Source organism: Macrobrachium rosenbergii, chromosome 1 (assembly GCF_040412425.1).
Source record: "Macrobrachium rosenbergii isolate ZJJX-2024 chromosome 1, ASM4041242v1, whole genome shotgun sequence".
Taxonomy (NCBI): Eukaryota; Metazoa; Arthropoda; class Malacostraca; order Decapoda; family Palaemonidae; genus Macrobrachium; species Macrobrachium rosenbergii.
The window spans coordinates 29,367,335-29,382,124 of record NC_089741.1 but is presented as its reverse complement, the minus strand read 5'-3'; positions in this window follow the sequence as shown (position 1 = coordinate 29,382,124).

The following is a 14,790-nucleotide window of genomic DNA, read 5'->3' as shown; positions in this document are numbered from 1 at the left end:
TACAGAATACTCGATTGCACCGAAGAAACTTCGGCGCATTATTTACTTATTATTTATTTCTTTCGAGTGGAAGAAACTTTTACCTTGTCTAAAATTACCCGTGATGTGAATTATTTATTGCGTGTATTGTGTATTCAGCAGTTCTCTTACGTCGTTGAAATATTCACGTTTAGAAGGGTACTTAGGTTTTTTCTATATATATATTAATTTGTTCATTTTTTTCTTTTTTAATAAGTGATTTCCTTTCTGCATTTCCCATCATCTCCTGTTGCTTCTTCCTAATGAACACCATAGTCTCTGGAAGTTTGAATTTCAAGTCGGTGGCCCCTGTTGTGGGCTTGTTCTACATGAATGGGGTTCATCTTCTGAGCAATAATAATAATAATAATAATAATAATAATAATAATAATAATAATAGGGTCGGTTTAGTTTTCAGAGCTAGCCTCTGATTAGCTGATTATGACTCTGCTGGGAGCCAATGATCATAATCAACCAATCAGAGGCCAGCTCTGAAAAAATAATAATAATAATAATAATAATAATAATAATAATAATAATAATAATAATAATAATAATAATAATAATGTTACTTTTTTCTAATGAACACCATATCCTCCGGAAGCTTGAATTTCAAGTCAGTGGCACATGTTTTGGGCTTGTTCTGTACATGAATGGAGTTCATCATCGGAATAATAATAATAATAATAATAATAATAATAATAATAATAATAATAATAATGATACTTCTTTCTAATGAACACCATATCCTCCGGAAGCTTGAATTTCAAGTCAGTGGCCCCTGTTTTGGGCTTGTTCTGTACATGAGTAGGGGTTCATCTTCCGAATAATAATAATAATAATCATGATAATTACAAAGGTGAAACTCTGGATAACAAGCCACATACCCTCGCATACCCTCGCACTTTCCAAAAGACGCAGATGAATAAAGAAGAGGGGTGGCCGGTCGCTCCGCCTGGCATTACAATAGATCCGGAAATTGACATCCTTCTCAGGGAAAGGTACATGGCAGGAGCCCTTCGAGTTTGCAATCACTCGGGGAAATATTTAGTGGTGTTTCTCTGTGGGACTTTTGGTGTCTAGGCTTCGCCTCTCACCTTTAACGAGGCTGATTTGGACGGGTATATGAGTTCGACAGGTGCGTATGCTTGTCGTTTTCATTTATTTGGGTGTTTATCTGGGGTGTGTGGGTTTGTTGCAGTTGGGGGAAAGGTTGTTGGGGGGTGGGGGTTGGGGGGTGATGTTACTTTTTAGTTTTCTGTAAAAGAAAACTATTGTACCGGCTTTGTCCGTTCCGTCCGCACTTTTCATGTCCGCCCTCAGATCTTAAAAAGTACTGAGCCTAGAGGGCTGTAAATTGGTATGTTGATCATCCACCCTCCAATCATCAAACATACCAAATTGCAGCCCTCTAGCCTCAGTATTTTTTATTTTATTTAAGGTTAAAGTTAGCCATAATCGTGCTTCTGTCAGCGCTATATGATAGGCCACCACCGGGCTGTGGTTGAAGTTTCATGGGCCGCGGTTCATACAGCATTATACCGAGACCAGAGAAAGACAGCTCTGTTTTCGGTGGCCTTGATGATACGCTGCAGCGACTTTACAGAAAACTCGGTTGCGTCGAAGAAACTTCGGCGCCTTTTTCACTTTTTTGTTTGTGTCGTGAGAAAGAGAATGCCAAGCAGATAGGAGACGGTCGTTGCACTGCACTGCCAATCAAATTTCCTCGAAATGGTAAATTTTAATTAATACAAATCGGATTATAGCTGAAGGAATGAAGCTTATGTAGGAGCAGGAAAATGGGTTGATATTGTTAGATTTTTGTTTGTGTCATAAGTAAGAGAATTTCCAGCAGATAGGAGGATGTCTTTGGGTGCTACTGGTAATCAAACTTCCTCGAAATGGTTAATCCTTCATAAACCCAAATCGAGTTTTAGTTGAAGGAATGAGGCTTATATAGTGGCAGAGACTTGAACGTAAGTTATGCGTTTGGGTGAAAAGCGAGTTGTTGCAGTATCGGGTATATCTTTGGTGCAGTTCCTTGTCGTCAGATGGCAGCGCTGTCTCTCTCTTTACAGGTGCAAATTTGGTTCTTGTTCCTTTGAAAATGAGAAAGCCACATTCAATCTTCTCAGTCTTTGCGTAAGCAACAAAACGAGTGGAAGATAAAAATGAATTCCTACGGAATGGTTTTAAGACTGATTGAAAACAAGGAGAAGAGTTATTTACTGTAAGTCTGCGTAAAGTGAGTAGGAGACCGAGATTTCATGTCATGTAAAACGAGTAGAAGACGAACATTAAACTTCCAAGGACGAGTAGAAGACGAACGTGAGACTTTATAGAGCGAGTAGAAGACGAACTTTAAACTACTTAGAATGAGTAGAAGACGAACTTTAAACTTCTTAGGATGAGTATAAGACGAACTTGAGAATTTATAGAACGAGTAGAAGACGAACCTTAAACTTCCTAGAACGAGTAGAAGACGAACTTGAGACTTTGTACAAGTTGGAGACAAGCTTGAGACGGTAAAACGAGTAGAAGACGGACTTGGGACCTTGTAAAACAGGTAGAAGACGGACTTGGGACCTTGTAAAACGAGTGGAAGACAGACTTGGGACCTTGAAAACGAGTAGAAGACAAACTTGACACTTCGTGAAAAGAGTAGACGACGAACTTAAAATTTCCTAGAACGAGTAGAAGACGAACTTAAGACTTAGTAAAACGGGTAGCAGGTTAGCCTCAGACCTAGTAAAACGAGTAGCAGGTGAGCATTAGACTTAGTAAAACAAGTAAGAGATGAATTTTAGACTTTGTAGAACGAGTACAAGACGAAATTGGGACTTCGTAAAACGAGTAGAGGACGGCCTTAAGTATTCATAAAGCGAGTAGAAGATGAATTTCAGACTCTTTAAAACGAGTAGAAAACGAACTTAGGACTTGATAAAACGAGTATAAGACGAACTTGGCATTTCGTAAAACGAGTAGAAGACGAACTTGTGACTTCGTAAAGCGAGTAGGAGACAAACTTGAGACTTCATAAAACGAGTAGAAGACAAACTTTAGAATTAGTAAAACGAGTAGAAAACGAACTTGAGAATTCGTTCAGCGAGTAGAAGACAAACTTGAGACTTAGTAAAATGAGTAGAAAACGAATTTAAGAATTCATAAAACGAATGGTAGATGAACTTTGGAATTAGTAAAACGAGTAGAAGACGAACTTAGGACTTGGTAAAACGAGTAGAAAACGAACTTCATCAAATACCCATGAATTGGTAAGGCATGTCCATCCATCCTCTCCCCCCCTCCCCCAACTCCCTACCCCCTAAGGGAAATGTGATTTTGGGGGGTGAGGGAGGGGAAATTGATGCCAAGATCTATTCCTTTTCTCGGATTCAAATTGAAGGTCTTTTGCGATTTCCCCCCGCGTGGGAATCGAAGTGGGAATCGAAGTGGGAATTGAAGTGGGAATTGACCATTGTGGGCAAGTGGTGTCGTCCAATCACAGGCTGGAATGATGTTCTGCCTGTCCCCAGCAGGTGACACAGACGCTTGAAAGATTAAGGCTCAGCCGTGGCTCTCTCTCTCTCTCTCTCTCTCTCTCTCTCTCTCTCTCTCTCTCTCTCTCTCTCGTTGTTTTTATATGAATTCTTGTTTTTCTCCATCATCTTTCTTTTTTTGTAAATCTTGATTTGATATTTTTACTTCAGTTTTATCGATCCGGAAATTGATTCTTGTAGTTTTATATTTGCATATATATACACTCAAATATATATATATATATATATATATATATATATATATATATATATATATATATATATATATATATATATATATATATTATATATATACACACACACAGATATAATACTACAAGAATCAACATCCGGATCGATGTAACTGAAATAAATATATATGCACATATACTGTATGTATATATGACTCACTTTCATTTTCCATTTTATTTTATATATATAAGCATTCCGTTCTTCACGCCAGTAAACATACACACACACATATGTATATATGTATATATATTATTTATACACGCACACACTCATATATACATGTATGTGTATATATATATATATATATATATATATATATATATATATATATATATATATATATATATATATATATATATATATAGATTTAGATTTGTGTGTGGGTGTATATGTAGAGATGGTACGCACGAAGGCCACTTGAATTTAAATGCCGCTTTTACCTACGAAGACGAAGATAAAAAAAAAAAAAAGCACCTGGCAACACATGAAAGTGTCCCACAGTGCCCATAGAGCCGGGCAGAATTTATGACGCAATGGAAGAAGGAAGGCCATTCCGAGGATGGCAAACGGCACCCTAATGACCCATACACGACATATGATATTGTCGGCTCTGGATGCCAGCTCATTTTAATATATTACGGCGGAGGTACTTATCCCGCGATGATGCTTCAAATCTCGGCCGGATGCTGCTAGAGGGAAATGGTCGTGATGTTTCGGTCTTGTTTGATAACTGACTTGTGGTTTGTGTGTGTGTGTGTGTGTGTGTGTGTGTATGTATATATATATATGTGTGTGTGTGTGGATATATGATTTATATGTGTATATATCTACCAGAAGGAGCCCATAAAAACGTCAAAATCCAGAAAGTTAATTTTCTACATTTTGGCGTTTTTATGGGCTCCTTTTATTAGGTGGAATTCTGTTTTAACAGAAAATATTTCACAGTCATGTGTATGCATATATATACATATACATATATAATAGCTATACACCATTCCATTTGCAAAACGTTCCCGTAAACTATAAATGTTCGTGCAATGTTCATAGGTGCGTAATGTAACAACACTTACCAAATTTTTTACATTTTCCTGGCCTCAATAAATTAGCAAAATGTTTTCTGTATACGACAAGTGGCAGCACCATACATTCTTTTGTCCAGTGTGTTAAAATACATTAAATATTTAAGCTCTGAGCTGCAATAACGCATTGAATTTGTGATAGACCTTTGTGTATAATTAGTATAAATTTCCATTCATATGTAGCAATTGTCTGAAAAGTAGTGTTAATTATAGTACATATTCATTTGACAAATAAGAAGCAAAGTTATATATATATATATATATATATATATATATATATATATATATATATATATATATATATATATATATAGAGAGAGAGAGAGAGAGAGAGAGAGAGAGAGAGAGAGAGAGAGAGAGAGAGAGAGAGAGAGAGAGAGAGAGAGAGAGAGAACATTTGAACGTGCCACAGCCTACCCAAAATGTAGAAAGATAAACATATTTGGTTATAGACAAAACTTATATATTTTGAGAGAGAGAGAGAGAGAGAGAGAGAGATTTTAAATGCCATAGCGTGCTCCGTTTCCTGTTCTCATCAGAAACTGATACAATATGTAAGAGTTAATTACTGGCGACCGACACTCAACTTTTTTTTTGTTAAATAAACAAGGCCGACTCTCTGTATCCCAAGAGATTCAGTTTAGTCTTGCATGTCCGTATGCTTAATTGAAGGCTCAGTCTTAAGCCTGTACACGAATGATGATTCTAACACAGTATTATAATATTAATTTGCTTTTACATCAAGAAAAAAAAGTTCGAATTGTTTCTGCTTGCGTGTATGCAAGTCGTAGCACTTTCTAGTGTGTGCATGTGAGATGAAAGCAGATGAGATGAAAGGTATCAGGTAATTTTAAAGCCTTCTTCAGTCTAGGTACCGGAGTACTATTATTATTATTATTATTATTATTATTATTATTATTATTATTATTATTATTATTATTATTATTATTATTATTATTATTATTATTATTATTAAGCAGATGAGATAAAAGGCATCAGGTATTTAACCTTCTCCGTTCTAGGCCAGAGTATTATTATTATTATTATTATTATTATTATTATTATTATTATTATTATTATTATTATTATTATTATTATTATTATTATTATTATTATTATTATCCAAGCTACCACCCTAGTTAGTACAGGGCTTCAGTAGAGAAAGCAGCCCAGTACTGAAAACGAAGTAATAAATACAACAAAAACAATTTTTGTCGGAACCTCAAGAAATCTTAAATGCTTTAACGAGTCACTTCCTATAGCAAAAGTAGATAGTAAAAAGTACCCCGAAATCAAACGTCCCGCGAATCTCCTGGGTTTTCATTGGGTCTCGGTAAATACCCGTTTCTTTTTAGGCAAAAATACTTAATACACGATGCATATACTTCACCCAATTAACGGCTTTTGTTGTTAGAGCATCTATTCCCTTAAATAAATTTTGCCAGGGAAAAGTTGGTAGCCATCGTTAGACTGGAAACAAATGTTCCACGAATCTCTGCGTTTTTGAAAGCGTTTAAATTAGTTTCTGTCAGTGTTGACTGTTTCCCCGTTAAGGAGAGATATAGACGCGATATAGATTTCTATTAAACGGTGTTTGGAGTCAGATAAAATAGACTCCCGAGGGAAGAATATGAATATGTATGTGGGAGTTAAAAGCAATTTTACAAGTCGCGTAAATTGCTTTGCTCTTTATGAATGTCCTAAAAAAACTGAGTATGGAAAAAGTTTTAAAAGATCATTTGTCAAGCGAACACTAGCTGTTTAAACTTTGGCATAAACCTATAGAACTCTCTCACTATTTTGTTATATTTGTTTTCTCTCTCTTCAGAGCGAAGCTGTAGGCATTACTTAAGGTTCTTTGCAGCGTCCCTTCGGCCCCTAGCTGCAACCCTTTGCATTCCTTTTACTGTACCTCCGTTCATATTTTCTTTCTTCCAACATTCTTCCCACCCTCTCCTAAAAGTTGTTTCACAGTGCAACTGCGAGGTTATCCACCTGTTACAATTTTAAAATTTTTCTACATGCAGTTTCCCTTTCAGCGCTGAATGATCTCGTAGGTCCCAGTGCTTGGCCTTTGGCCTAAATTTTATGTTCCATCCCATTTTAAAACGAAGATTCTTTTTGTTCATTTTATATTCCACTACTGGATTCACATTTTTAAAAGGATAAATCGGTACGAATATATTTTAAGCAATATCGAATGATTATTTATAACAATACCAGATGATAAGACTTTACGAAATAATGCTGCGTGATCACGGTAAAAGAGAGAGAGAGAGAGAGAGAGAGAGAGAGAGAGAGAGAGAGAGAGAGGAAAATGTGCCACTTACCGTTAGATAAAGAACTTAACGAAGTGTGTAAGTGAGGAGGCAAAACACCTGTTTACAAAAAGGCATCTTTTTGTTTCCTGATCAAATAAGGTTTACAAACATGCGTTTTTGTAAACAGGTGTTTTGCCTCTTCACTTGTCCACTTTGTTTCAGTCGGTTCTTTATCAAACGGTCAATGGCGCATGTTCGTATCTCTCTCTCTCTCTCTCTCTCTCTCTCTCAGAAAATGCTTCAGGTTTCTTTCTCTCTCTCTCTCTCTCTCTCTCTCTCTCTCTCTCTCTCTCTCTCTCTCTCTCAGAAAATGCTTCAGGTTTCTCTCTCTCTCTCTCTCTCTCTCTCTCTCTCTCTCTCTCTCTCTCTCTCTCTCTCTCTCTCTCAGAAAATGCTTCAGGTTTTTTTGACGAATGTTTATAACCCACTCCTCAACCATCATTTAAAAGATTCTCTCTCTCTCTCTCTCTCTCTCTCTCTCTCTCTCTCTCTCTCTCTCTCTCTCTCTCTCTCTCTCTCTCTCTCTCTCTCTCTGTGATGTGACATTCTCTCGGTGAGACGTAATCATTCATGGTCTGGATAATCTACCCGATAATACGCGTCTTACATACAATTAGCGAATGAAATATAGCTAAAAGTGTTCGTGAACGATCGGTGATTAGCTTAATATCAGATTAGAGTGATAAACCGTCTAATAAGTTGTGTACGAGTGAATTAATAAATTCTGAAAATCATGGAGGAGTCAACCAATAGTGGCAAAAGGTGGAGAAATCTTGCATGCATAGGAGATATTCAATATGATGAATTGGCAGGAAGGGAACTTGGTCTGCTGATCGTGGAGATAAATTGCAACATCGACCAAAAAGATGTAAAATCATTCACAGACATATTGAAAGGATACGATCCTTCAAATTGGAGCAAATCTGCTGAAAATATAATGAAAATAATAGAAGGGATACCAATGAAAGTTCAGGTTATCAAAAGACTTATAAAGAAAATCTACAAAAATCAACACATTCCATCAAAGAAAATAAGTACGGTGGAATTAGTGAATATATTGATTGATGCAATAGGCAAACGGATGCCTAAAGCATGTAAACTATGTAGAGTGTGGTATAGCATTGTAAATCCACAAAACCTGATTAGGAAATGCTATGCTTGCCACGTACCGACACACCCTTCATGTGCTGAAGTTGAGCAAAATAGAAATAAGGACACAAAAATATTTTGCTCAACATGTCTAGTATGGATAGACAAGGTCATTAAATCAAGACTTAATGTACAGATTGTGGAGGATGAAGAAGATGAAGAGGATGAAGAAGAGGAAGAAGAGGAAAATAGAAAAGAAGAAAATAAGACTGAAGAGAGGGAAAAGATTAATGAAAACAAAGAACAGGATAATAGTATGGATGCAGAGAAACTCATAGATTCTACATATGAGGCAATACAGCAACATACTTATGAAGAAATAAATTATGACATGATAAATCAAAATAAAATCCCAAAGAGGTTGTACCCGGATCTCCATACTGATGGGAAAGAACAAGAAAAAAAAAAAAAGAAAAGAAAGACACAGTATGCACCCTTTTGAAAAGAGGGAATTGCAGGTTTGGTGAAAGATGTTATTACAAACATCCCAAGATATGTCACAATTATGAGATATATGGCAAATGTGCATATCTAGATGGCTATGAAGAGGAATGCAGCGATCTACATCCAAAAATATGTAGAAAATGGAAAGAAGGAAATGGATGTAGGTTTAATAAGAAATGTAGGTACATGCATCCTGTAGCCATGAAAACCAAAATCAAAATCAAATACATATAAAAAATCAAGGTAAAAATGAAACAAATAAAGAAAAGAACAAAGATCATGTGATGAAGGCAAAAAACAAGCCAACAACACATTATGAAATGTCAGCACCACGATATGAGCCATCAGCACCTAGATATAGCACAAGGAACAAGCAATGTATCTATGATGCTAAGGGATGGTGCAGATATGGAGATAAGTGCAGGTTTATGCACAAAGTGAATAAATATGAAGCTGGAAGAACAAGTAGCCTATAATGGAAAAGTTGGATTTTTTAATGTACGAATTTCTGGAAATGAAAAAAAGATCAACGTATCAGAACAGGAAAGAGACATGGGAAAATCCTTATTATTACCCATATTAGATTATGGAGATAATACGCAAACCATCATAGTGATGAACGCGCAGGGTTTAGTTTCGAGTAACTCAAAAAGAAAGATAGAGTTCTTAGAAGAACTAACCCAAAATGAAAAAATAGAAATATTGAATATAAGTGAAACCTGGTATTCCCAAGAGACTGGTAATGATGACCAGATAAAGGGTTTCCAAACTTATAGATCAGATAGAAAAAATAGAAATCAAGGGGGAACCGCGATATATGGGAGAGATGCCAATCAAGGAAAAATCTGTGAGAAATATAGTAACACAGAATGTGAATTAATAGCGGTAGAATTTGAATATGAAAAATTAGTGAACATTGTAATATATAGACCCCCTAATACTAAAGAGTTTGACATAATAATTGAAAAATTGGATGAAATATGTAGAAATCACAAGGACTGGACTATACTCCTAACCGGAGACTTTAACTTTCCTTTTGTAGAATGGAAAGAACGAATAGGAGACTGTGGTTGTATTTATACATATAAAAAAGAGAGCAATAGTAGTGCAGAAGATAAGAGGCAATTTGAAAAGCTATTAGATATGCTACTAGAACATAACATTCAGCAAATAAATCACCTACCAACAAGAAAGGATAATATTTTAGATCTAGTATTTGTGAACGAGGTGAACTATGTTAAAGAAATAATAGTATATAACACGAGTATTTCGGACCATAATGTCATAGAACTAACAGTCCGTTCCAGAACATATGAAAACAGAGAAAAGCAAGAAACGAAAAATGGGAAGGATATGGAAAATACAATTTCTATAGTAAGAATATAAATTGGTCAAAAATAAATGAAGAATTAAACAAAGAATGGGAAAATATATTTGTAAGTGATGATATACAGGTAAATACCGATATATTATATAAAATATTAGAGGAAATAGTGGAAAAATATATACCGAAGAAAAAAGTAATCATCAGTCACGAATTCCAAGAGACAGAAGGATCTTGTTCCAGAAAATTAGAAAGTGGAAAAAAGCTCTTGCAAAAGAAAAGAATGCATGGAAAGTGATGGAACTAAAAAGTAAGATAGAAAATGCAGAACAAAAGATTATACAATCAAAAGAAAATGAAAAAGGGAACCTAGAAGAAATGACACTACAAAATATCAAGCAAAACCCTAAAATTTTTATTCATATGCAAAAAGATGAATAAAATAAGAGTAGAAATAGGCCCTCTAAGAATTGAAGGGCGATTAACGAATGAAAAAAGGAAATATGTAACATATTAGCAGAAAGATATAAGAGTGAATTTACACCTAGAATTGAAAATGAAGATAATGATACAGAAATAAGAGATGAAAATACTGAATACTTATCAGATATAGATATTACAGAAGCCGATATTGTGCAGGCTATTAATGAAATTAAAAATGGATCAGCAGCAGGACCAGATGGAGTACCTGTCATATTGTTAAAGAAAGTGGTTCATTCAATCGCAAAGCCGCTAGCAATATTATTAAGACAAAGTATAGATACAGGCAAGATTTATGATGAGCATAAATTAGCATATATTACTCCTACTTTCAAAAGTGGTTCAAGACTAGAGGCAAGTAATTATAGGCCTGTGAGTCTGACATCTCATATTATGAAAGTATATGAAAGGGTAATAAAAAAAATATAATGAAACATTTAATGAAAAATAGATTGTTCAATATAGGACAACATGGTTTTGTACCCGGAAAAAGTACACAAACCCAACTGTTAGTCCACCATGAAAGCATATATAAAAATATGATAAATGAAAAAGATACAGATGTGGTTTTACCTAGACTTTGCAAAAGCTTTTGACAAGGTAGATCATAATATATTAAAAAAAAATTAGAAAACATAACATTGTTGACAAAGTAGGAAGATGGATAAAAGAATTTTTGCAAAACAGAAAACAGATAGTGATTGCAAACGATGAGAAATCGGATGAAGCTACGGTAATATCCGGTGTACCACAGGGTACGGTGTTAGCTGCATTGCTGTTTGTGATTATGATTGCAGACATAGACAGTAATGTTAAGGACTCAGTAGTAAGAAGTTTCGCAGATGACACAAGAATAAGTAGAGAAATTGCTTGTGATGAAGATAGGAACTCGCTACAAAGAGACCTAAATAAAATATATAAATGGGCAGAGATAAATAGGATGGTATTTAACTCTGATAAATTTGAATCAATGAACTATGGTGATAAAGTAGGAATGCTATATGCATATAAAGGACCTAATAATGAGACAATCACAAACAAGGAAGCAGTTAAAGACCTTGGTGTGATGTTGAATAGGAATATGTTATGCAATGATCAAATAGCAATTCTATTGGCAAAATGCAAAGCAAAAATGGGAATGTTGTTCCGGCACTTCAAAACAAGAAAAGCTGAACACACGATTATGCTTTATAAAACGTACGTACATAGTCCACTTGAATATTGCAATATAATATGGTACCCACACTACCAAAAGGATATTGCACAAATAGAGAGTGTACAAAGGTCATTTACAGCTAGAATAGAAGAAGTTAAGGACCTTGACTACTGGGAAAGACTACAATTCTTAAATTTATATAGTCTTGAAAGGAGAAGAGAACGCTACATGGTAATTCAAGCATGGAAACAGATAGAAGGAATTACCGAAAATATCATGGAACTAAAATTATCAAAAAGAGCAAGCAGAGGTAGATTAATAGTGCCAAAAACTATACCAGGAAAATTAAGGAAAGCACACAGGACATTAATCCACCACGCACCAGCATCGATAATGCAGCGTCTATTCAATGCGCTACCAGCTCATCTGAGGAACATAACAGGAGTGAGCGTAGATGTGTTTAAGAATAAGCTCGACAAATATCTAAGATGCATCCCAGACCATCCAAGACTGGAAGATGCAAAATATACCGGAAGATGCGTTAGCAACTCTCTGGTAGACATCAAAGGCGCCTCACACTGAGGTACCTGGGGCAACCCGAACGAATTGTAAGGTCTGTAAGGTAAGGTCTCTCTCTCTCTCTCTTTCAGTTAATGCCTCGGGTTTTTGTGATAAATATTAACAATCCACAACTCAGTTATAAGTGAAAAATTCTCTCTCTCTCTCTCTCTCTCTCTCTCTCTCTCTCTCTCTCTCTCTCTGTGTATCGGTCTGTGAGTTTATGTGTGTGGGTGTGTGTGTGTGTGTGTGTGTGTGTGTGTATTTGCGAGTGTACGCACGTTAATTCAAAAGAACAGTAATTATAACCAACATAGACAGCTAAAAAAAAAGTAATTTAGGAAACTGACACCATCCACTGATACGAGACCTCGCTCTCAGATCGCCTCTGCACTTGAGCGAAAAAAAGACGCTCTGGAGAATCGGGGGGGGAGGAGGGGTTGGGGGAAAGGGGGTGTGGAAAAGGGATTAGGGGGTGGGGGGTGTTAGAAAGGTCTCTTAATCGCTGACCATCTCGGCGGAAAATAATAATGGTCGTCTGGCACTCACTTGGGGGACCAAGCCACTCCGGTTATAATTCGAAGCCCCTTTGAGATGCAAATGACTCCGTTCTGGGCTGAGCGAACACAATGTATTTTTAATCCCGAACTCCCCCGACTGTTTTGGGTGAGTTTCGCCAGAGCCGTTTCCCGTTATTCACGTATTCAGGCTGCTGAACGTTTCCTCCTCTTTCATAATTTTTTTTTTTTCGATTTTCTTATTGTAGTTTCATGTTATTTTTTAATGGACTGCCAGTCAATTTGTTTTTGTATTTTCTATTTTAGCTTGAGGATGATCCGTAAATGAGCAGTTTTCGGGATTCGGTCTAAAAGAAAATGGCATTTTCGTGTGATAGCTGTCAATAACTTCCTTTCAAATGACCAATCAACATGTAATCTTCGGAATTTAGTTGATGATAATGGGTCATAATTATTATCAATGCATTTTTTGGCGTTTGTTTTCCCTAGTACTGTTATAAATACTTCAAATAAGGGATAAAGCTTTTCTGTAGTTAAACAACCTTCGGGTTTCTTACCGTTTTTACTTCATCTTTTTATAGGTCAATAAAATGGCATATCTTATAGTTTAGATGGCATGGAATATATATATATATATATATATATATATATATATATATATATATATATATATATATATATATATATATATATATATATATATATATATATATATATATATATATATATATATATATATAATATATATATATATATATATATATATATATATATATATATATATATATATATATATACATATATATATATATATATATATATATATATATATATATATATATATATATATATATATATATATAAATATATATATATATATATATATATATATATATATATATATATATATATATATATATATATATATATATATATATATATACATTATAGATAGATAGATGGATAGTGCTATTTTCCTTTCTCTTTTTGGAAAAGGAATTCTGAATTTCAATCCGGAGCCCTTTTACAATCGCTATCCTTTGGTTAATCAAAACAGAAATTGTAAATCAACGATGGGTTTATTTTGAACCAAAATAAAGATACAGTATAAGTAAAAAAAAAGCAACGAAAATATTTAAAGAACTATTTTTGATATCACACGAGAATCGGGCCTGTAATGATCGTAATCAGCCGCTTAGGGGAATCCTGAAATAAAAAAAAAAAAACATTTTTTTATTAAGTCTTAAAAAACGTTTTTTTTTTTATGCCAGCAACCTGGTCTTTGAAACCTAAAAAATATCAGTTTGTATTAATCCATGTTTCTTGTTTTTGTATTGGTTTAGGTACGTGTTTTTTTTTTATATAATTTTCTGACATCACCCTTACAGGTGGAGCTAGAGTGCATTATTTTATTGCAAACGGTAGATAATTTTTTTTAGAAGAAAATTAATTGATTACGACGGAAGCCGTATATTATATATCTTAAGGCAGAACCTTCAAAAAAATCAAATCAAATCAAATAATTTAAGAAATCAGTTAAGAAATCAAGTCATGATGCACTATATATTAAATTTCGTAAGGTACAACCTTCCTAAAAATATAGAGCACCTTAGATATACTGTGTTTTTCCTTAAAGTAGAAATCACAGCAAAATCTGCATACCCGTGCTGACTAGCGGATCCAGAAAAATTTCATGGGGGGCACCAATTTTCATATTATATATACATACATATGTACATATATTATTTCTGTAATGCATTTTTTATTTTTTTCCTATTTTAATGTTACTCATTTATGTTATAATCTAAATCTTCAGTATTATTATTTCGTCATTATTTTTCATGCCAGCGCCCTGGATCCGTTAGTGCCCATGCTGTATAAAATGCCCAAAATAAAAAAAAAATTCTTGATGAGCAAAATTGCACTCTCCATATTTCCAGAAGCAGATGGCCCAA